This window comes from Oryctolagus cuniculus, chromosome 2, assembly GCF_964237555.1.
Source record: "Oryctolagus cuniculus chromosome 2, mOryCun1.1, whole genome shotgun sequence".
NCBI classification, from domain to species: domain Eukaryota; kingdom Metazoa; phylum Chordata; class Mammalia; order Lagomorpha; family Leporidae; genus Oryctolagus; species Oryctolagus cuniculus.
This window is the reverse complement of record NC_091433.1, coordinates 22,385,050-22,409,099: the sequence shown is the minus strand read 5'-3', so window position 1 is coordinate 22,409,099 and position 24,050 is coordinate 22,385,050. Positions and strand designations below refer to the sequence as shown.

Below are 24,050 nucleotides of genomic sequence, written 5' to 3'. Positions count from 1 at the left end.
AATGGACAATGTAGTAAGTTGCCAATTAGCAGAAGTGACCCTGATTCTCAAGGAATTTTGCAGAATAAATGATAAGCTACTTTAATAATGTGTTTCCTTTGTCACACAGTAGTCCATGCTGCTGAGACTGCACTATCCAGCCATGTATAAGATTCCTTTTAATTCAAGCAGTTAACATTTCTTCACTTAAACCAATAATGCTGTGTAGCAAAACAGTGTAGAGTAAGATATAAAAGCAATTTTCTCTTTATAAGATATTGATTTTTAAATAACTAATCAAGGTTTGAGATTATCCCATGGAAGGCAACAAGACAAAAGCAAAGCAAAGATTAATAAAGCTATACACACAATTTTATTATTCTGAACTCGAGTTTTAGAGCAATTAATGAAATGATTCAAGATCAACGTAACAGATACCAAGACAACAAATGAAGATCTATAGTTTTTTTCAAGTTTTCACAAAAGATTTAGATTTAGATGGAAGTAAATTTTAGTCTTGTACTAAATTGAAGTAAATTATTCCTATGTATTTAAGAATAAACATAATAAAATGCTCAGTTTAAACAACCACAGTCTCCTCAGTGATTCCTTGAGGTTACTGTGAGTCATAGGAAGCTCAGACACAAATCGTGAGGTTCACTCCACTTTAATGTCTTGATCACGGCCAATTTAAAGGCTCTGGGAATAAGCTAATTTCTGAATGAAGCAATAATTCATGTTTTGATGTTTCATTATAAACTATACCTTCAGTAGAAATTGGCATGAATATTTGATTCCTCAGGGAGTGTTTCTGTTGAACGATCTGAATGGAATCTGGGACACATAGCTACCTTCAAACATAAGGAAAATAGAAAACAAGAAGTTATCAGGTGGGTTGTACACAGAGCCAGTGGCATTACACCTATCACGTTATCCTGTGGACACCAGAGCTCTTAGCATCTAAAAAGAAAGTAAGTCACAGAAGACACTCTAGAATTTGAAGTACACAGAAGAGTCTAGAAAACAAAGTTTGATCACTAGACTCTATGAAACACTATAATTATGGAGGCTTATGTGTGTTTTTTTTCATGGAGCTTCTCAGATATTTATTTATCTTTTTTAACAAAATAAGCTGTGGGCAGATATCATTTAAACAGAGAAAATGGTAAAGTAAGCTATGGAAACTGAACCTCAGAATCAGTGTTTATGTTCGTTACCATGGTCTTGTCTTATTGTTAAGTATACAGTTCCAATAATAAAGTATCATTAAGCAGACAAAACTACAGTCATATACCACATATACAATTCATGGTCAGTAATGGACCATACATTCAACAAAGGTTACAATGAAGCTGAAAATCTCCCATGATCTCATAATGTTCTAGCTGTCATATTGTTACAGCATAATGTACTACTCGTGTGTTTGGTGTGATGCTAGGGGTTGTATAAACAACCTTAGGGTGCTGCCAGTCATACAAAAGTATGGCACACACAATTATATACAGTTCATAATGCTAATAAAAATAATCAATTAAGCTACTGGTCTCTGTACTTATATTTACTGTATTTTATTGTCATTTTAGAGTGTATTCCTTTTACATACTAAAAAATAGTTTACTGTATCATTGGAAATAACCTTTTTCCAGAGTGTTCTAGAAGCCAAGAAGAATTTACATGCATGTTTCAGGGATGAATATATTTACCAAATATATTTTAAGTAGCTTTCTTGGCCCATTCAGGCTTCTATAATAAAACACTTTTATTGAGCAGATTATAAAGAACAAAAGTCCATTGCTCATAAGTCCAAAGGCTTGAAAGTCCAAGAAAAAAGTGCTGGCAGGCTTTGCATCTACTGAGGACCCACTTTCTGGTCTATAGATGATGACTTCTCACTGCCTCCTCACATGGGAAAGCTCCCAGGCATAGTTGAAACACTCTGCGGCCTCTTTTATGAGGACACTAAGCCTAAATCACCTCCCAAAGGTCCCACCTCCTAATACCATCACATTAGTGATTAGATTTTCAAATTATGAATTTTGGAGGGACACATTGAGGCCACAACTTCAGCTTGCCATATTGTAATCTTCAAGGTAAAATCTTGAATAAATCTTCAAGGAACATACTAGTAGCATCATCTTGCAAATGTGGAAATTGAGTTTCCCAGAAGTCAAATAATTTAATAGAAGCCATACATATAAAACCAATCAAAAAGGGATTGCAAAGGATTTGGGAGTGAATGTTTAATTGAGCAGTTAAGATATGTGTGTCCCACATCCAAGTGTCTACGTTCCATTCCTAGATTCAGCTCTGACATCTGCTTTCTGCTAATGCAGACCCCGAGAAGCAGCAGTGAGGGTTCAAATACCTGGGCTCCTGGACCAGCTTCAGTCATTGTGGGCATTGGGGGAGTGAAAAGTGAAACCTGATTAAAAAATTCAAAATTAAAAGACTAATATCAGTATTCAAATCCAGTAATATTTAGTCCTATCCTTTATCACAGCATAAACAAAGAGTTTCTCATGCTTATGGATGTGGCAAATTTTTAATATCAATTTTGTAAGGATTCCTTCATCTTTTCACATAACCTCAATCTGTGATGATATTATTTTTACATTAACAAAGATTCTATTATAAAAAAATGCAAAGTGCTAAGGAGTAACAGAATGACAGTTAAAATGGATTATTTTTCATTTTTAAGGAGTAATTCAAAGAAGGATTATCAAAGAAGAAAAAATTAACAGAAACCTTGCATAATTCCTTCTAATAATTGGTGAGAATTTTGCAGGATGATTTCCATTTCTGTCTTTATGACCAATAACTTCAGAGCTAAATTTAATCAAGTAAAGTGTCTATTTCATCTTCAAATTCAATTATAATGACATATGCCTTATCTAAATGGTCTAAAAGCTATTTTCTTCTTCATTTTAACTTTGCCCATTTTTGAAAGTTCTCATAAAATCTTTGAATATCTTGGAAAAGGTTAAATTAGTACCCTATTATAATAGTAGTAGAATGAGTCTAAAGCTACAACATTAAACAATGTAATACAGAGCAAATTAGTGATGATTAGACAGATAATTTCCACTTCTATTTGAATGTGTAAATTATCTAGCAGTGTGTGCTCTCTGTTAATCCACTATTCCCATTATTTTGACATCCACAAAATGTTTGTATTTAGAAACGTCTGGCTACGTGAGTACTCCAGATTCCTGTTTCATTAATTAATTATGTGAATAGTATTTATGTTACAGATCATACCAATGCTTTGCAAGTATATTTATTCTTAGGATGCTAGTAATAAGCTTGAACTTTTGCTTTCCAATTAAAATTTAAAATTCTGATATACATCATTGTCAAATTCTTCTATCCAAGTCAGTGTTGTTCCTGTGATCATTTTGTTGCTGTGCTAGACAATGTTATTTCCTAAGGTTGTCACAGCCTCCAAATTCTCCCTCACATAGCTCCCTTCTAGGTTCTGCTTGCTGATATTATTTCCATGCAAAGCAGCTTTACACCTAAGTGATAATTTGTGAAGAATATATCGATTAGTACTGAAGAGCTAATTTGTGATAACTACTTTGAACTTTTTTTACTTCATAATACTCTATTTACCCAAAGCTTGTTATAAAAGCTCTTCAGTCTTCATAGTGTAGCAATGTACCATGTTTTGTCTTTTATTCAACACTAATTCCCATCCTCTGGCAACTGTTTTCCCTAGCATGATCTCACACTGGCTGCAAAACAGTGGTTATCAATGAAACATTCCCCAAATTTGGAATCAAAGAGATGACCAAAGACTCCTGGTTATTTTTTGAATCATGTCTAATCTCAAGAATCTTAATGTGGGTTCAGTCTTAACTTGCTCTATCTTTTGGTGTTTAAATTTAATTTGAAGAAATTCTCTGTGATTATTGTTTCATATATTTCTTCCACTAATTTCCTTCTTACTTTATCAGTGATTGCCATCATGTGTACAATATACCTTTTATATTAGTTCCCATTTTTCTTGGATATTATGGATATTTTTGTCTTTGTTCTCTTTGCTTTCAAGTTTTGGAAGTTTCTATGGAGATATCCTCCAGCTCAGAAATTGTTTGCTCAACTGCATTAGATCTACTGATAAACTCATATAAAAGTCATTTCTGTTATGCTGGTCTTCATCACTAACAATTTTTGTGGTTGTTCTTTCTTTGATTTGTCTGCTTACATTGCCCCTCTGTTCTTACGTGTTATCCACTTTCATTCTTGTCATCCTTGACATACTGTTCAAAGTTGTTCTAAATCCATGACATAAAATCCCAACATCCCTGCCATAGTGGCACCTGATTCTGATACTTCTGTGTCTTCAAACTGGTTTTAGTCTTTCAATATGTCTTGTGTAGTTTTCTTGATTCCTGAGCATGGTGTACTAAATAAACAGAGCTCTTTAGCCTTTGCTACTGTAGTGGTAAGGTGTCAGTGTATGTGGAAGCATTCTATGATGCTACAGATCTAAATATTTTATTGTGTCTATGTGTCTGTACTGTAAACTTCACAAGTGATTTTCACTCCTCCTTCCTCTTCGTTGGCACAGGATGGCTATAGAGGGCTGGAGTGAGTATTTTCTTTCTTTCATGTAGAAAGCTAGATCAAGCTAGAAGGTGAGTATTTCCCTTCTCCAATAGTGGTTTGGCTCTGATAAAATCCCATTAGATTAGGCACTGTTTAGGCCGTTTCTCCTGGGGCAAACCTTGTTGAGAACAGAACGCTCTATCGTATTTCAGAATACTTTCACTTACCTCTCCCTTCTGGAAGAACAAGGGCATTTCATTTTCCAATATTTACTCTAAGAAGATAGTCAAGCTCCTGGATAAAACTCACAAAAGCATGGACACTCACCTATGACTGGCTCCCAGCCACACAAGTTAATTCAGAGTTTTTTCACTGAGCCTCCAACAATGCAGAACTTGCAATCCAAGTTTTTCTACTCCAGCACTGACTGATTCCTTTGTAGCTTTCACTTCATAAATTTTTGGTACTGATTTTTGGCATCTGCCAGTATCTTCAGTTTTGGAGGCAGCATGTTTTCTTGTGACCCTGCTCTTCCTATAGATCTAAGGAGAGTTGTTGGCTTCTCAGTTTGTTCAGCTTTTGACTATTATTAGGATGGAGTAGCAATACCAAACTCCTTACATGTGCAAAGAGCCTCATGATTTTTTGAAAATTAGCATTTCAAATAATGTTGGCAAGAAAGTGGATGAACTAGAACTTTGATTCATTTTTGGTGCAGTGTCAATCGGTAAAATTGCTTTGGAAAACTGTTTGGCATTATCTGCTGAAGTTGAACATATGCTTGTTTTATGAACCAGCAATTTCATTTCCAAGTGCATCCTCCCCAGGTGCAATAGGTGCACTTTGTGTACATTTCAACCAAAACCTATGCCCAAGAATATTTTTGACAGCATTATTTGTAACAGCTTTTAGCTGGAAAAAAATTCTGTGTCCATCACCCTAACATGAATGAATACATTTTCTAATCTTTAAAATAGAATAGTATAAGCAAACAAACTAGTGCTAAATATTATCATATATGTAAAAATACAACAATAATGTTAAATAAAAGAAGTCAGACCTAGAAGAACTAACATTGTGTGATTCTATTTACATCAGTTTCTAAAAATGCACCCTATCTCTACAGGTCATGCCCCCTGTATCACCCCTTTTCTCTATGAGTAACCCAGACTCAGATATTTCATTATAGTAATTCTAAACAGAGTAATACAGGGGATGGTGTTGTCACACAGTGGGGTTAAGGAGCCTCTTGGGACCACAGCATCGCATATCAGAATTGCCAATTCGAGTCCCAGCTGCTGTGCTTCTTATCCAGCTCCTGACTTATATGCCTGGGAAAGCAGTAACAATGGCCTGAGTGCTTGAGCTACTGCCACATACTAGCTTTGTCCTGGCACAGCCTTGGCCATCACAACCATTTGTGCAGTGAACCAGCACATGGAAGATATGTTTCTCTGTCTTTTCCTCTGCCACTCTGCCTTTCAAATATATAAATCTTAAAAGAAAAGAAAAAAGCACAGAGTAATGCACATGCTAAAGTCTTAAAATTCTTATTCAAATGATTGATAGAAGCTTGCAAAAGTTTTTTGTACTTTAAAAAGAAACAATTAGAAGGATTTACAAAACCTGCCAGTTCTAGATTCAAACTTCCTTTTTGGAAAACTAGTTACCAAAATTACTTTCCTTTCTTCATTGTAATTTGCTAATCACACACACAAAAATCTGTGATGTTATTAAATGCATTCCTTGTAGTCTATTCAATCACTTAAACACAGAAATAACAGAAGATTTTTTTAATGTTTAAAGGCATTCATGATTCCATGGTGAATTCAACAATGCTTCCACTTTGGTTTCTTAACCAGCTCCCTGAGAGGTTTCTAGGTGTCCTCAGATGACAATATGGTAATTCTGATTGGAGAAATATCTACAGAATAGAAAATAATACCCTTCAGTTGAGTGCTCATAAAGTGACTATAGATACTGTGTAATATAAGTGAACCACCAGCCATTATCAGAAAGATGGTTCCCCATTCTTGTTGTTCTTTTTCAACCAAAGATGAATTCCTAACCTACAGGACGTTTTATTGGTGCCTTTTATGCTATTGTATAATGTGTTCTAATAAAATGGAACAGCAGCAATTACACAGTTAGAAACAGATTCAGGAGAAAAAGTATGTCATGTGTTGTATTTTGTATTTAGTAATGCTTAAATCGATGTAATTTTATTTGTAGAGAAGAGTTTATTTGCTAGAAACTATAAATAATCTGGTAAATTTTAACGGTGTATGTATTTCTTGCCTGGTAATTTCTATGACATTTAATACCAGTACTAAAACTGTGCACATGTAATAAAAACAGACACACCAATAGAAGTTTAAAACTAATTATCTTTTCATCATTTTAACCCCATTTCCAAATCCACCTTTTTAGTCATTGTGCAAATATATATGCACTGTGTATAGCAGATACCAGAAAAACAATGAAGCAACAATCTCAAATTTGCTTCTGAAAATATTCCATAAGCACCTTTACCTAGCAGTATAAAAGGTGTGGTTTATGAGATGGTTTGAATAAAACTACATCATCACCATTGAAAAAAATCTCCTGATTTAGGAGATGAAAATTAGATGTCTTTACTAGTAACTTACAGAGATAAATGCAAACCCCCTTTTGGGAATATGCCTATCACAACTATTTTATGTGAGCAGAGCTAGAGGTAAAACCTTAGTCTTTCACATGAGCACCTAGTTAGCATCACAAAGATGCAGTATATTTTCTGTCTAAACAACCCTTCTCTGGAATGTTGATCAGGTATTTGATACAGTTCTTTAAGGTCAAAGTTTGAAAATTGGTGGCTATATCTTTTAAGAGTATTCATTTATTTTAAAGGTAGTGACAGAGAAGGAAAGAGACAGAGACAGAGAGAGAGCTCTTCCATCCAGATTCACTATCCAAAATGGACTCAATGGTTTGTGCTAGATCAAGCCAAAGCCAGGAGCTCAGAACCATATCCAGGCCTCCAACATAGTTGGCAGGAGCCCAACTACTTGCTGCTTTCTAGGTGCATTAACAGGAAGCTGGATCAGAAGTAGAACATCCCAGGACTCAAATCAGCACTCTGATATTGGATGCCAGTGTCAGAAGCAGAAGCTTAATCTGTGGCACCACCGTGCTGGCCCCTGATGCTTATACTTTCAATAATAAAATTTAAAAATCATAAAAATAAATAATATTGGATATAATTCAGATTAATTACTCTATAATAAAGACACTTGGCTTTGGCCAATTAAACATCAGCTCACTAATCTAAAATGTGAGTTCTGCACATCACACACAAGCTAAATGGGAAAATTAAGGAGGCTAGGAAGTACCCTGGAGTAGGACGGTGTGTGCTACATTAAGTAGCGTGATCAGAGTAGGTCTCAGCATGGAGCAAGTGATACAGCGTCTATGGAAAGCAAACCCTGGGAAGGCGTATCGCTAGGGAAAGGGACTGTTGCATCATAGGAATAGCAAGCAGACCAGAGCACCTGGAGAAGAATGACCAAGGGAGAGAGTATGGGAGATGAGGCCATGTAAAAGGGGCCAGAAATATAAGTCAGGTTAGTCTATACTATAGACTTGACTATATTCCTGAGTAACAGATGAAACTTTTAACACACTTTGAGTTGAGTAACTAATTTTGGTGCTTAAGTACCATTCATCCCATCAAGCTGTTGTTAGAGTGTAGAATGTGAAGAAAGCACAAATGCAGACACCAGACAGCAGTGGCTTGGGCCTAGCAGCAGTGAAAGGAGATGGGACATGGCCAGGCTCTGTCCTATTTTGAGAATAGAGTTAAGAATCTTTGCAAAGAGAGAATATGTGAGGTGTGAAAACAAGGTAGCACTTAAGCATGACTCCAAGATTTTTATAATATGTCAGAAGGGAGGGGCTGGCATTGTGGTGCAGTGGGTCAAACCACCACTTACAAACACCTGCATCCCACTTTGGAGTGTCAATTCAATTCCCAGTGCCTCTGCCTCTAATCCAACTTTCTGCTAATGTCCCTGGAAAGGCAGCAGGGGATGGTCCAAATGCTTGGGTTCCTGTCGATCACATAGGAGAACAGATGGAATTCCTGGCTTCTGGCTTCAGCCTTGTCCCAGCCCTGGCTATTGCGGAACATTTGGGAAGTAAACCAGCAGATGGAAGATCTCTCTCTCTCTCTCTCTCTCTCTCTCTCTCTCTCTCCCCCCCCTTCTCTCAATCTCTCCCTTGCCCCCTCCCTCCCTCTCCCTCTCCTTTCCTCTCTCCTCTTCCCCCTCCTCCTCTCTATCTCTGTCACTCAGCCCCCAAAATAAAAATGATAAATCTTAAAAAAAATGTGGAGAGTGGAATTCCCATCTACCAAAATGAGCAAGAATGTGACAAGGAGCAAGTTTTAGAGAGAAGATAGAGACTCTGGTTTAAGATTTTGAAGGTTTGAGATTCATATTAGACATCTAAGAGCGAAGTTGGGAATGTGCATATTGACTTCAGGGACTAAGTTGGGATAAATGTGGAAGATTTCAGGTTATCAGTGGCATTTCAGAACTTGGGAGTAGAAGAGATCATTAAGGAGTAGAGGAAAGGACATTCCATCCTTTTTCACGTACTTTCCATTCCTTTCCTCTCTCTTCCTCCACTTACATACCAGGAAATCCTAACTCCTGACTAAACTCAATCATCCTGCCACAAGTTTAATCCTACACAGCTGAAAGTGATGGAAGAAACAACACAAACTTCCAATGGAAGTTTCCAAAACAGAAGCTTAATGTATCCTGTGCCCTATTCACTGTTGCCTTGCTAAAAGGTCATTGTTGTTCTTGTAGTCTTTCCTCTGGTCTACAACATTCCCTCTTAACTGATTCTCAGGTACTGACCTTGCATCTTAATTTCCCAGGAAAACAGAAACTTTAGAAATAAATATTTCATGATCTCTTCACAAGTGTTCCTTTCCATATCCATCTGTGTTTATGCTCTCTGCTCACCTCCTTTTTCAGTAGATGGAATCCCAATGCTGCTCTCCAAGTCCTTGCAAAATCCATGCTTCTAGCCTGACCAAATCACTCTGATCTGCTCAGCACTGTTACTTCCATCTTAACAAAAACAACAACTAATTTTCCATCTTCAGACTATGGGACTGCTTTGAAATTGTCTTCAATTAAAAAAGAAAACTCCAAAAATAACTGCCTAGACTTCATCCTTCATGTTTCTTATTTCTACTTCTTTTATCTATGGCATTTGTGCTTCTATTTATCACACTCCAGCAAACTCTCACACCCACAAGTCCTCTTGTCAAAGTCACCAATTTTACCCACGAACAGTGTATTTTCCTTCTGCTATGCTAAATCTTTCAGCAGTGTTATGCTCAATGAATCACTGCCTTATGATTCAGCAACTCACAACTCACTTCTTTTTCAAATTCATCTTTCCCTTGGGTCCTGGGATATCAAACAATGTACTATAAGAGTCAATCAAATTAGGAAAATGTTATGTAGTAAATGCTATATTTCAGATTGCAAGGACAACAAGAGGCAAATTCCAGAGAGCCAGGAAGAAGTGGGATTGCAATTGAGTTGTGTGTGTGTGTATGTGTGTTTGCTGGGCCTAGAAAAATGAGTGGATGAATATACAAATGTAAAAACCAAACCAAGTTTTACTCTAGAAACACTGTATGCATACAGCCAACTAGCAAGTGATATCAAGTTTTTCACGTGGCTAAACTCTGTATTGAAGGATGAATAGTGTCTTCTGTTAATTTGAAGACAATGACACAAACCTCTGGTGATGATCATAGAATAATTCAATATATTTATTTATGTGAAAACAGTAAATGACAAAGATCACAAAGTATGTATGATATTACAACTATTAATCAGTTAGTGTGAGGGAAAATACAAATTTCACCCCCACAATAGCTCCTGATATACAGGTGCTATATCCTACCCATTCCCTTTACCTCAGAGTATGAGATATTTGATGAATGACATTTGAATAAATGTATATAAACTAACTCAACAAGAAGTTTAGGAAGCAACTATTATTATCCACTATTTGCAACAGGTTCACTGAAGATTAAATTCCCCATGGTCCCAATTAGTAATATTTTCAATATTCCTATACTTTGGTTTCAACTGGCCCTTCTGAAACTGCCAATACTTTAAAATTTCTTTTCATTATTAAAAGCAAAAATGTTACTTTATCAGTGTTAAAATTAGGACATTTGATCTCAAGATGAGTGAGGGAAAAAAATATCCTGTGGAGAATTTGATCTTGAAAAGTAGTTTTAGGATCAAATAGTTGGCAGCTAACTTGAATCAACATATTTAAGCCACAAAATAAGAGAAAAGTCTCTTTTTATAAAACAAAACAAAAATTTATGAAACAGAACAAAATTGGAAACTCCTAGAAATATTAGCTTTACGAGCTAAGCAAGCAAAGCAATTCTTTTTGTAAATATCAGAGCACTAAACAGCTACCCTAGATCTAATTTTTGTATCTGCTACTTTATCATTGCATTTTCAAAATTCCCTTTGAAATCATATTAGCGTTGAGTGTTGGTTATTTTGAGTATAAGAAATGAAAGCCAACACTGCTGTTAGTATTTGACATTTAAAGATTTGTAGCCACCTGAGATCTCTGTGTAAATATTTATGAGGAAACACTCTCTCCTGGCTTTTATGACATGCACTTATATTTGCCAAATCTCAGATCTGGTTCTGAATTCCCTTCATAGAGACAAATCCTTTGTCAGCATTGGACTTAGCAAACCTTTGAATGAATGTATATTTGCCTTGCATTATTGCACCCAGGTATCTGTATGGAGGTATGATGGACTTTGGCTCATTCTTTTATTTCAGAAGACAAAATAGAGGCACAAAATGAACAAACTCCAAAATGATAAAATCATCTACAGAAAGTTAAGGATTCTTGTCTCCAGATATGAAGATCCCCCCACCTGTTACTTTTCATCAAGGAAATCCATGGAAATGAAATAGATTTTTAAATAAGTATATTTAATCAATTTAAAAAACATAAAGACATGCTAATTCAACCAGGAAGATTAAGAATATTTAAAAAGAAGCTTAATAAATCTCAAAATGAAACAAGACATGTGTCTGAGGAAAAGGCTGTGCTTTAGTTAACACCAATTTTTATTGTATCCCCCCAATATTTTATAGTTCCCCCATTAATTGTGTCACTTAACTCTTAAAATATTCAAGTTTTCTTTCCCCTTCACATTGGTTTATGTATGTCATTATAAAAGGTTTTGATACATTCAATTTTTGTAGAGTCTTAGGTAATGTTTTCTTTCTTGAGTAGTTTAGCCCCATATCTCTTAATAGCTTCTGTGTATGCCCCATAAAGGGAACATAATTTATCTCTTTATAAATGTCAACAATGGTTTACACAATGAATAATAAACACCAAAAGAACTTGGTTAAACAGAGAAGAAAATTTTCTGACAAATTTGGTTCTTGTGACTAGCATTTTTGGCCATGCATCTGAATCCTGCCACATTCTCAGAAAGATTTAAATGTAATCACTTCTGTCAGTTACATTCACTGAGAACATCCTAAACCCAAGCTTGTGTCTCTGTCTCTGTTTTTGCTGCCTCAGTTCCAAGCTTCAGTTCTTTTTATTCACAACATGACAAAGTCCCTCTGGCATGCTGTATTTGTCAAATATGGCTGTAAGACTACTCCATCCCACAGCCTCCTCTAGACATGACTGCTTCCTCATCAGGAAGGGCTGTTTCCTTCCTCTTGAATCTGGGTGGCTGAGTATTTGCTTATAAGCAATAAAATGATATAATTCATTGTAGTTTTCCAGGGTCTACCATAAAGGTATTTCTGTTTGTATCTGTTTGCTAAAACACTTGTAACATACTTGAAGCTCAAAACAACCAGATTAAAAGTCACCAGTTGATACATGCAGAGTGGCCACCCTTAGAAGTTCTCACAACAGGCTAGATTTCTCTTCCTCCCAGCCCAGGAACCAGCCAGCTGAGAAAGCAAACTTCCACATGATACCAGTCCCCTGACATCAATTCACCTGCAGTATCTGCCACATTCAAATCTCGAGGCCCCAGGCATCATGGAACAGAAATAAGCTGTCTCTGCTTTCCCCAATCTGTAGCCCTGAACCATAGGATCAACGGATATATAACTGGTGGTTCTAACCAACTATGGTTAAGGGAAATTGGCTTGGCAGCAATTGAATTGGAACAGCCTCACAACAGGAGTTCCTACTTCTGATATTATCTTCTGCTGGCTTTTTTCCTCATAATGTTACCAGTATCAACCCTCAAAAACGAAACTTCAACTATACTGCTCCCTGTACAGGTCTTCTTTGTGAGAGCCTTACTGTGCCTCACTGTAAATCCTCTGCACCATCAACTGAGATATCAATGTGGATCAACAACCCTTTAACTCACTCCTGGCAAGGATCACCCCACAGACCCCAGGATTTGCTCTAAATTTTTACCAATCAGCTGTAAGTCACTGTTGCAGTAACTATCCTCAAATTATGTTGTCACATATCTTCAACAATAACAAAACAAACAATCTATTTTAGTTTAAGAAGTGGGCAAAAGACTTGAACAGCCATTTTTCCAGAGAGGAAATTTAAATGGCCAAAAATCACTTGAAAAATGCTCAGCTTCACTAGCCATCAGGGAAATGCAAATCAAAACCACAATGAGGTTTCACCTCACCCACTTAGAATGACTTTCATACAGAAATTAAAAACAGCAAATGCTGGTTAGGATGTAGGGGAAAAGGTAACCTAATCCACTATTTGTGGGAATGCAAACTGGTGCAGCCACTGTGGAAGACAGTATGGAGAGATTTCAGAAATCTGAATATAGACCTACTGTATATTCCAGCCATCCCACTCCTGGGAATTTACCCAAAGTAAATGAAATCAGCAGATGAAAGAGTTATCTGTACCCCCACGTTCATTGCAGTTCAATTCACACCCAATTTAGGTGTTACCCTGGATACTCATCCCCCCCTGGAGCACTGACTGGAGCTCCCTGGCCATACCCAGCACACACTTCTTTTTATTCACTGAAAGTGCACACATTCCACATAAGTCTCAGGGAACTGGGCACTATACAACACTCAATCCACTAACCTCAAACAGTGAAACACACATGCCTATCAATAGTGACGAAAAAGCTAAAATAATACCATTAAGGTTTCCATTTTGGATGTTAAAGGCTGGAAATATATCTCTCATAACCTTACCAAAAAGTAGAGACTGAATATCTGGGTTCACAGCTGTTATAAAGAGCTGGGTTCATAGCACAACCAACTAGCTTGAAATTTAAGAAGAAACAGCTGCTGGCAGAGAGACAAGCATTTGCTTACCCAAGATAGACAGTAGCAAAAGAATTCAGCAAAAACTGTTAATAAGTAGGTGAAGGCAAAGTGATTACTAATAAAAGAACATACACCTGCTAATGTGCAGATATAAAGGGAATCCCCTGCCAGTGGGAACTCTTCCCTGTGGACTTCATTAGACAATCACAAAAACATTTGGTGACATAAGGGAGACAAAACATCACCTCCATTCTGTTAGAGTTTCTTCTAGGCCTAAGACATATGATAGATTAATAGGAGAAAAGCATACATATTTTATTTTATAAATAGAGGTACCTACATAAAGTAAAAGAAAGAAGACCCAAGGGAGAGCCAAAGGGTCAATATTTCTCTACTTCCTTGTTAACAGAGAGATAATTATGAATATGGAACTAAAATATATGGGAAGACTCATGGAATATAATATTTATTTTTAGTGTGTCTGCACACAGTCCTGTGTCTGCTTGGAAGTCGTAGAGATAACATTTCAAGGGCGATACCTGTCGGTTTTGACTGGATATTCATATAAACTTTTTAAAGAGATGAGTGATAGAGCTAACCCTATCTGTAAGTTTTGAATTTATATTGTTTCATCCCATGTACAAAACTTTTTTTTCCTACAAATAGTTGGGTTTTTTTTCCCGTTGAGGGCTTGTAAAGGAAAACAGAATGTTTTATCATGATTTTTGCTTCAGTGACTTTAGGACAAATTAAAGGTCCTAAACTCTGAAAAAAAAAATATTTATTTTTAGCAAGGGCTGTTCATTGCAGAATTATGTTAGCTGGTTTTCTATCTCTGGTGATAAGAATGACCTTAATCATCCTAGTATAACAAAAGTACCTTTCATGTGAGAGTCTGACTTTAGCTCTAAGTAATCATTAAGTGGCATATTTTAAAGAGGCATATTATGCCATTTTCAGTGAGAAACCTGAGAAAGGGTCCCCTTTTACAATAGGGGGCTGGCTTTATGGCCTAGTGCATTAAGCCTTCACCTGCAGCCCTGGCATCTCATATGGGCACCAGTTATAGTCCCAATTGCTCCGCTTCTGACCTGGCTCCCTGCTAATGTATCTGGGAAAGCAGTAGAGGATGGCCCAACCTCCTGCATCCATATGGGAAACTCAGATGGCACTCCTGGTTACTGGCTTCAGCCCGGAGTTGCAGCCCTTTGGGGAGTGAACTGGTGAAAGGAAGACTTCTCTCTGTCTATAACTCTGTCTTTCAATTAAATAAAATAAATCTTTAAAAAAAAAGAAAGGTAACAATAGCCTCTGTGGGGAAGAAGTTAACCACCCAGTTTCTTCTCCCCTAGTATCTCCATAGAACTGAAGCCTTAAAATGAGAAAATAAACATTGTCTGAAAAAAACGCTTGTAACATGAAAAGGAACAGAAATTATCTCTATCCTAGAAGAGAGACACATGGCCTGAAACTACAGCTGGAAGAGGGGTCAGAGCACTGACAAGGTTGTATGACAGATGCAGGAATATAGAATCTGCTTAAGACTGAAGTTTAATCAGAGCCAGCAAATAAGCCCCCAATTTCCCAATTGTGAGGCTAGCAGACATCAAATAGCAAGGAGCCACAGAATCTACTGGGAGTTTTCAAGATTTGGAGAAAGATAAATCAAAGGGCATACTCAAACCTGGCAGTGGAGAAGACCTGGAGGAGAGCCCACAGAACAGCAGCCCTCATTCTGAGAAAATGTAGCACAAAAGGAATTTGAGGAACTTCATGTGGTGGTGACCATAAAAACACCAACAGATTGCTTAATGTACTCAGCTTACACAACTAACGCCCTAGACGAAGGAAAAGCTTACTCATTTCCAGACATGAAATCTATTTACTTCAGGGTCTATTATCTGTCACAAGATGTGTGCCTAAATTAATGAGGGGTCTTCAGGGAAACACAACCAATAGGATCTCTGTCCTTAGTGTGCTGCACACTGAGATTTAATGCTATAACTAGTACTCAAACAGTATTTTTCACTTTATGTTTCTGTGTGGTAGCAAACTGTTGAAATCTTTACTTAATGTATGCTAAACTGATCTTCTGTATATAAAGAGAATTGAAAATGAATCTTGATGTGAATGGAAGGGGAGAGGGAGTGGGAAAGGGGAGGGTTGCAGGTGGGAGGGACGTTATGGGGGGGAAGCCATTGTAATCCATAAGCTGTACTTTGGAAATTTATATTCATTAAATAAAAGTTTAAAAAAAGAACCAATAGATTACACATATTAAAGGATTAGCTCACACAGTTATGGAGAAGAGGAAGTTCCAACATCTCCAGGGTGGGTCAGCAAGCTGGAGAGCCAGGAGAGCCAATGGCGCCATTCCCATCTGAGTCAGAAGGCCTGAGAATCAGTAAATAGATGGACTAACTCTAAGCCAAATGCCCACAGGCTTTACCTTCAGGAAGAGATAATATTTTAGTCTGAGACTAAAATAGCTGGATATCTTAGTTTGATGGCAGTTAGGCAAGAAGATCTCACTCAAGAGAGGGACAGCCTTTTTGTTCTGTTTAGAGTTTCAACTGCTTGAATAAAGCCAAACACATTAAGAGGGGGCAGTTGGCCTTACTCAGACCACCAACTTAAATGGTAATGTCATCCAAAAATATCCTCACGTCCGGCGCCATGGCTCACTAGGCTAATCCTCTACCTGCGGCGCCAGCACCCCAGGTTCTAGTCCCAGTCGGGGTGTCACATTCTGTTCCAGTTGCTCCTCTTCCAGTCCAGCTCTCTGCTGTGGCCCGGGAGTGCAGTGGAGGATGGCGCGAGTCCTTGGGCCCTGCTCCCGCATGGGAGACCAGGAGAAGCACCTGGCTCCTGGCTTCGGATCAGCGCAGTGCACCGGCAGCAGCGGCCATTGGAGGGTGAACCAATGGAAAATGAAGGCCTTTCTCTCTCTCACTGTCCACTCTGCCTGTCAAAAATAAATAAATAAATTTAAAAAAATTAAAAAGTGGATTTTAAAAAAAGTAGATTCAAAAATATCCTCACAGAAACAACCAGAATAATGGTTGGCCTAGTCACTGATGGCCTAGTCAAGCTGACACCTGACCGCACTAACCATCACACTAGGCTTCAGTAGAAAAGGAGTGTGGGGCTGCAAGAAAAGGAGAGGAAGAGGGGAAGAGGAGGAAAAATAATACAAAATTGTTAAGATCAAAGCAATCAATAGAATTAGATTAAAAAATGATGCTGATGTTGGAATTAGCAAACAGGATATTTAAAATAACTGTAATTAATGTTTCACAGTCTGCAAGGTGAGATAGTAAAATACATCATAGAGATAAAATCTATAAGAAAATCAAATGAAAATACTAGGAATGAAACATGCAGTGACAGACATAATACCATTGATGAGATTATCAGTAGACTTGATGGAGGTAATGAAAGAATGAGAGAACTTGAAGATGAGGGAATAAAAATGACACAAGTGAAAACACAAAAAGAAAAAAAGAGTTTTAAAAAAATTAGGACATCCAAGAGATGTTGGAAATTATCAAGCAGCCTGACACAGTTTTCATTGCAATATCTGACACAGAAAAGAAAGAGAATAGAAGACATACTTGACCAAATACTCAAGGATTTTCCAAAATTAATGATAGAAATCAAACCTCGAACCCAAGAAGCTCAAAGAACACAAGGGAAGATAAATTACCAAAGGGAGGAAAAGAAAGCATGAGAAAAAATATGGATTTCTCATATCATTCAAACCACAAAACACAAAAAGAATCTGAAAACAGAATAGAAAAAAGATGCATTGTATACAGAACAAAGATGGTATGTATATGACTTCCTGTCAAAAAATATGCAAGACAGAAGGCAATAAAAGGATATCTTTCATGTGATGCAAAAAAGTTCTCATGTCAGAAATCTAATCCAAATGAAAATAGAAATCAAAGCTTTCGCATGTAAATAAAACAAAGAAAACCAATTGCCAACAGATCTGCACTATAAGAAATGTTAAAGGAAGCTCTTTAGAAAGAAGAAATGATATATCAGTCAAAAGACTGGATGTAAATCAAGAAATGAAGTGTACAAGGAATAGAACAGATTAAGTTACATGAATTTATTTTTAAATAACTGTCTAAACATACTAACAATATATTCTGTATTTATAGCATATAGCAATATATTCTGTATTTATAGCATATTTATAGCATGTGTATGTGTTAATTCTAATTAATGGAAGTTGTACATTGTAAATACTGAGGTGAACATTAAAAGAATAAACAACCATAAACAATCATCCTTTTATATTCTTGGTGTTAAAATAAATTGTACAATTGTACTTCAACAATGAAAGGGACACTATGAGAAACAGTGACTTGATCAGCCCTTGTCCTGCCTGTTGATGTACAATTTATTTTAACACCAAGAATATAAAAGGATGATTGTTTATTGTTTATTCTTTTAATGTTCACCTTAGTATTTACAATGCACAACTTCCAATAATAAAATAATAAAAATATCTAAACATTTGGAAAAAATTGATGACTGAATAGCTTATTTTCCTGTCAGATATTTTCTACCTTTGGATATTACTTATTTGTATAAACCTTTTAACTATTACTAACCCATCTGAATATTTCCAATCAACATGTCTATACTCCTTAATCAAGCACTTACTTGGTTGTTATCTCAAGGGGAATAGTTTCATCTTTCTACAAAGACTAATTTTCCTAAAGTTAGAAATTTACTTTGCTTTCTAAATCTTGTATCTACCTATATTCTCAGCATATGTTAAGGCAAGCATTATTTATAGATGAGAGCTCCATGATAGATAGTTGTTTTTTCTTAACTTCCCCTGTTATCTCAGTTCTTTGTTATCCAGGCGCTGACCTCTAACTGCCAATACCAGCCTCTGGCAAAGAGTACATAATGCAGTTTCATCTTTCATTGGGCCATTTGTGCCATCCATAAATGCAAGCTTAACTTATCATATTTCTGACATTCACTGTATCCTGCTTTTCAACAAAGAAGATTAAGATTTTGTTAATGTTGTCAATCATCTTTCTTTCATTTTGATGCCTTGTCAGAAATGGATAAAACAAAGCTGAACATCAAGGAATGTTGCAGGGATTCTTGCAACATAAATGGAAAGAAGCTTACACTGGTTGAGATGTATAAACTGCTTTCAATTTAAAGTTTTGTCATTTATCTTTTGTATCTCCACTCAAAATGGCAATCCAAGTCATAGTCTCAGAAGGAAGCATCATGAGTGGAACTGAGAAAGCACGCCCTTAACAAACCCTATCAGGACACATTAGTTTCTCATGCCAGAGGATTTGACTGATGGTTGAATTTTTATTCATTTTTGCTGTGGGAAGTCAAACTTATTCTATCCACTATAGGCACTTGACTAGTTCCTTGGTCCTGAATCTCACGGGGTAGCTACTATTGATAGATACATGACTGGAAACCAGATATGGAGAATGCAGACAATCTGAGGGCCAGGTTAATATATTTTGCTATTAGAGACTGGACAAATGAAAACTGAAAAAAAAATCAAATGCCAAATTTTTCTTTTGCCTATTGCATGCAGATGTTGGAATAAATAATTACTGATTTATTAGAGGTACAGAAATAGAAACTTTCAGACACTGCTTTCTGCATCATAACTACGATGTCACATAGGAAAATATGTATTTCCCAGAAAGAATAAATAAGGGGAAAATTTTCTAGAAAGGAATGACTTCATTTTATGTTTATAGATTAAGCAATTGTCAACTTAAAACCATAGGTCTCCAAGTTACTCAAGTTACTCATGTAAAACAAATCTTGGTGAAAATTAACTTTTAAAAAAGTAAAGCAATTAACGTTCAGAGTGTACTGTGGCTATTTATACACCAGTGTCCCATTCCACTGCAATTCTTACGTTTGACAGCTTAATGATAATAAAATCAAGTTTTCGAATTTACTTTCAATTTTTATGTGTATTCCCAAACAATTCTAATGAGATATATGAAAGATACAGAGATAACATGTGTCAAAACTGAGAAAAATCATTTTCTGTAGTTATGCCAATTACCAATTCTCCAGCTACTGCCTTTGTCATTCCTTCTTAGCATCATCACTATTTTAGAATTGCTTAGACAAATAATATCTTAATGAAAAATAGAATCATAGCATTGATTCTGAATAATGGAATAGAATATCTGGTTTACTAAAACAGGTACACAGCCAAACCAAAAATTTACATTGATATAGGAATAGAAAACTGAACTTTGAGAAAAAAGAAAAGAAGAATACAGCCATATAGACACTTTCATATTTTATCATTATTTTGCTGATCACCAACTTTAGTTTCTTATGATTTAATTCTCATCTGTACCTAATTCAACAGCACATGTTTCCACATAGTGGTAGCAAAACATTACAAAGGAGGATACTTAATAAATTGCTTACTAATGCCACAAAATTTTGGAAATGTTTAAGTAAATGCTTGGCATGACTAGACATAAAAATAAAATGATGTTGACATAGTCAAGAGGAAAGGAAGAGAGGTAATTGGAAGGGACTAGAAACCAGAGAAAAAAAATCTTTGCTGATTTGGGCCAGATTCTAGATGCCTGGACTAAATGTGGCTAACATCAAGATTCTATTCAAATACAGTGTCTAAAATCAAAGAACAGATTCATGTACAAGAAGAGAGGCAATGTGTGCTTTCCTGTCATTATATCCCCTCACATGTCTCCATGTAGTATATCTTGGGTCTTATGACACACAAAACTCACGTCTCAGTCTGGGCCCTGCTGCTTTCCAAATCTTTAAGTTTAGGTATATAATTTGACCTCTCAAGTACTTAGCTTCCTTTTCAATATTACAGGAAAAATGTCTGCCTAACAGAGTTGATTCATTGAAATGGCAAAGATTTAATATCATGGTGCATTTAAAAGGGCTAACATAGAATTATCATTCAGTAATATTAGTTATGAGGCCAACATTATAACATACTCAAAGTTATCTTGAAAAACAGCACCTGTTTTCAATTATTCTGTGACAGTATGGAATTTGACACTCTACTTCTTATATGGCTGGGGAATTCCTATTTGGCCTAACCCTCATGCAGATGGCAACTGTAATCCTAGAAAAGAGGTATTTAACAACTAACTAAAGTCTCTGAGACTAAAAACCAAAATAGCAGATATTGGAGGAATGACCACACTTGGAAGAAAGGAGCAGCACTCAGTGAATTTCCTGCTTTGTCACTATATCTGAGGGCAGGGTCCAGTTTGCTCCTTGTGCAGATGCTGGAAGTCTCACAGAAAACTCAGCCTTACTGACTTGAAAAATCAGGAAGCAGAGTTTCCAGCAAACAAAGCCACAAGAAAGTGAGGAAGGAAATCTAGGGAAGAGAGACAGAGACAGGAAGGTCAGATGCTGTAAACAAATGCTTTCCAAATCCCTAACCAATCCTGAACCACATACACACTGTATACAGTTCAATCATTCCAGGAAAGGTCAACAAACGAACAACAAAAACACAGCTTACACTGTTTCCCACCATTGGGAGTATAGATTTTTGTAGTTCAAGTCCAGCTAAATAAAATGCCTCCTACCACAAAGAAAAAAAACACTCTTTCAGAGGGATTGAACAGAACCCAGAATGTCAAACATCTCTTCAGAGGCTGCAAATACAATTGAAAGTCTCTAGAGTATCATTCACAAAATCCAGGAAACCATCCAAAATTAATTCACATATAAAGAAACAAGATCCATTTTTAAGTGAAAACAAAAAGCAAAGCAATAGAGACCAACCCCATGATGACCCAAAAGTAAAAAATGAAGATGTAAGTATTTTACAAACATAAATGTAATTATGTTCAAGAAAGGAAGTTATGCTTATAGTGAATGAAAATACAGCAAAATATAAGTAAAGAAATAGAAAGCCTAGGAAGGACCAAATGGAAATTCTAGGATTAAAAACAGGTATCTGAAATAAAAGTGTCACTGAATTGGCTTAACAGCAACCAAAAAAATAAATAGAGATGATACCAATGATACCAAAAATAGCCAACTTTAAGATTGACAAAAAGAGCTCTTCAAGCTAAAGAATGAAGAGAAACAAGATTGACAATGAAACGAATAATGCCTAAGGGATTTGTTGGATAGTATCAAAATGTTCAATATGTATGTATATGTAGACTCAGAGAGAAAAAGGAGAAAGTGAGACAGGCAAAAGTTGGATTAGAAAAATATTAATAGCTAAAAATCTCCCAATTTGATCAAAGATATAAATTTTAAGTTCAAAAGATCAGTGAAGCTACAGTGGGAAAAATCAAGGAAAACAATAGTAAGGCACATCATTGTCCAATTTCGTAAAGCTAATGATTAGGAGAAAACCTGAAAGTAGTCAGATTAAAATGTCTTATCCTACATAAGGGAACAACCTAGGGAGTGACTTAAAAGACAATGCAGCATATTCTCAGACAATGTTTCCCAAATCTTGCTGTGTGTTAGGATTACCTGTGGTAATGGTTGCAACTGTAGATTTCCAGAACCCAGCCCACAAAATTGTGATGTAATGAGCCTACACCTAGGCTCAAACACCTGTACCATTATGATTCTCTTTGAATTATTTTCTAGACTTTCTAGAGATCCATTTTGAGATTTCTACCTTTATATATACTGAAATCATTCACATTTTAAAATATAGTAAAATATCAATAAATACTCAGTTGAACAGAAGAGAAACCAGGATCATTGTTGGTTCTGTTATTTCTTTTTCACACTGAACATCCTCAAGTCACATCAGCTCCATGTTGACAATATCTACCAGATCCAATCTTATCTCTACAACTCTATTTCTAACCCCAGTGCTAGCCCCGATGTCAGCTGGACTATTATAGAATAAGAATGACTGCTTTGACAATCTAATATTGATCTTTGCCACTCATTCTCTTCTATATCCTGCTCTCCAGAAAGTAACCAGAGTATCCTTGATAACTTCATCTAAAGTAGCAACTCAGTACTTGCTTCCCTTATACAACTTTGTTTTCTGATAGCTCACTTATCATAAGTTTTTATTTTTTTAGGATTTTTTAACTTTTATTTAATGAATATAAATTTCCAAAGTACAGCTTATGGATTACAATGGCTTCCCCCACCCATAACTTCCCTCCGACCCGCAACCTTCCCCTTTCCCTCTACCTCTCCCCTTCCATTCACATCAAGATTCATTTTCAATTCTCTTTATGTGCAGAAGATCAGTTTAGTATATATTAAGTAAAGATTTCAACAGTTTGCACCCACATAGAAACACAAAGTGAAACAAGAATTGATCATTAGTCTATCAAACTCTCAAGTGAGTTTCTTTTGGTTTATTTACTTATCTATTCTCAATATTTAGAGCATTTTAACATGTATTACCTGATCCCTAAATAACTGTAGAATGAATGTATGCCTGAATGGAAAAGATCAGAAAGTATGTAGCATCAGTGTGTACATTCTACAAACTGATAGATGATAGAATCATTGATAGAGGTACAAATACTCAATCTTTCTGGATGGATGGATGGATGGATGGATAGATTTTAAAAAATACATTTATTCAAATCCCTGATATAAATTATTAGAAAATTTAGATGCATAAGATATAAAGAAATAATCTAGTGAACCATCACTGCCAGCTGCTTCCCCACATACAGCTTGCTCGCACTCTCTCTTTCTCTCTCCCTCTCAAACAACTAATAAGTGCATGTGTGCATTTGTGTGTATGCATATAAATAAGAGTTTACTTTGGTACAAGAAATTTTGACCTCCTGTATACTTTCATAATACAGATTTTCTACATATTATGAGAAAATTTTTTTGCCCCCCAAAAATGCACTAAACGAATGTATAATTTTAATACTACTTCTCAAACTTTTTGAAGTACCCTTGTACAACATTTACTATATGTACTTTGTTCCTATGGGCTACTTCCTTAATGATAGTTGTTTGAAATTAGCTCTATTATTACTGTTGCTTCACTGATATCAGTAATGTGATTTGGGTCATTAGAGGAATCATAATCATGGTATTATTTACTTGTTCATTCCACAATTCTTTATTAAATGCATTTCACGCACTAGATACTATGCTAAGCAATGGAAATACAATGTTAAATAGGATGCGGTT

General features: G+C 36.1%; 1 long non-coding RNA gene across 1 annotated transcript; it reads right to left on the bottom strand.

Annotated features, from left to right (window-relative positions):
- Positions 1-706: 706 nt before the first annotated feature.
- LOC127490232 (uncharacterized) lies at positions 707-15,632 on the bottom strand. Its single transcript, XR_007918073.2, has 3 exons — positions 15,565-15,632; positions 2,345-2,401; positions 707-830 (listed from the first exon to the last, which is right to left on the bottom strand). It is a non-coding gene; the product is annotated as an uncharacterized lncRNA (long non-coding RNA).
- Positions 15,633-24,050: the final 8,418 nt, after the last annotated feature.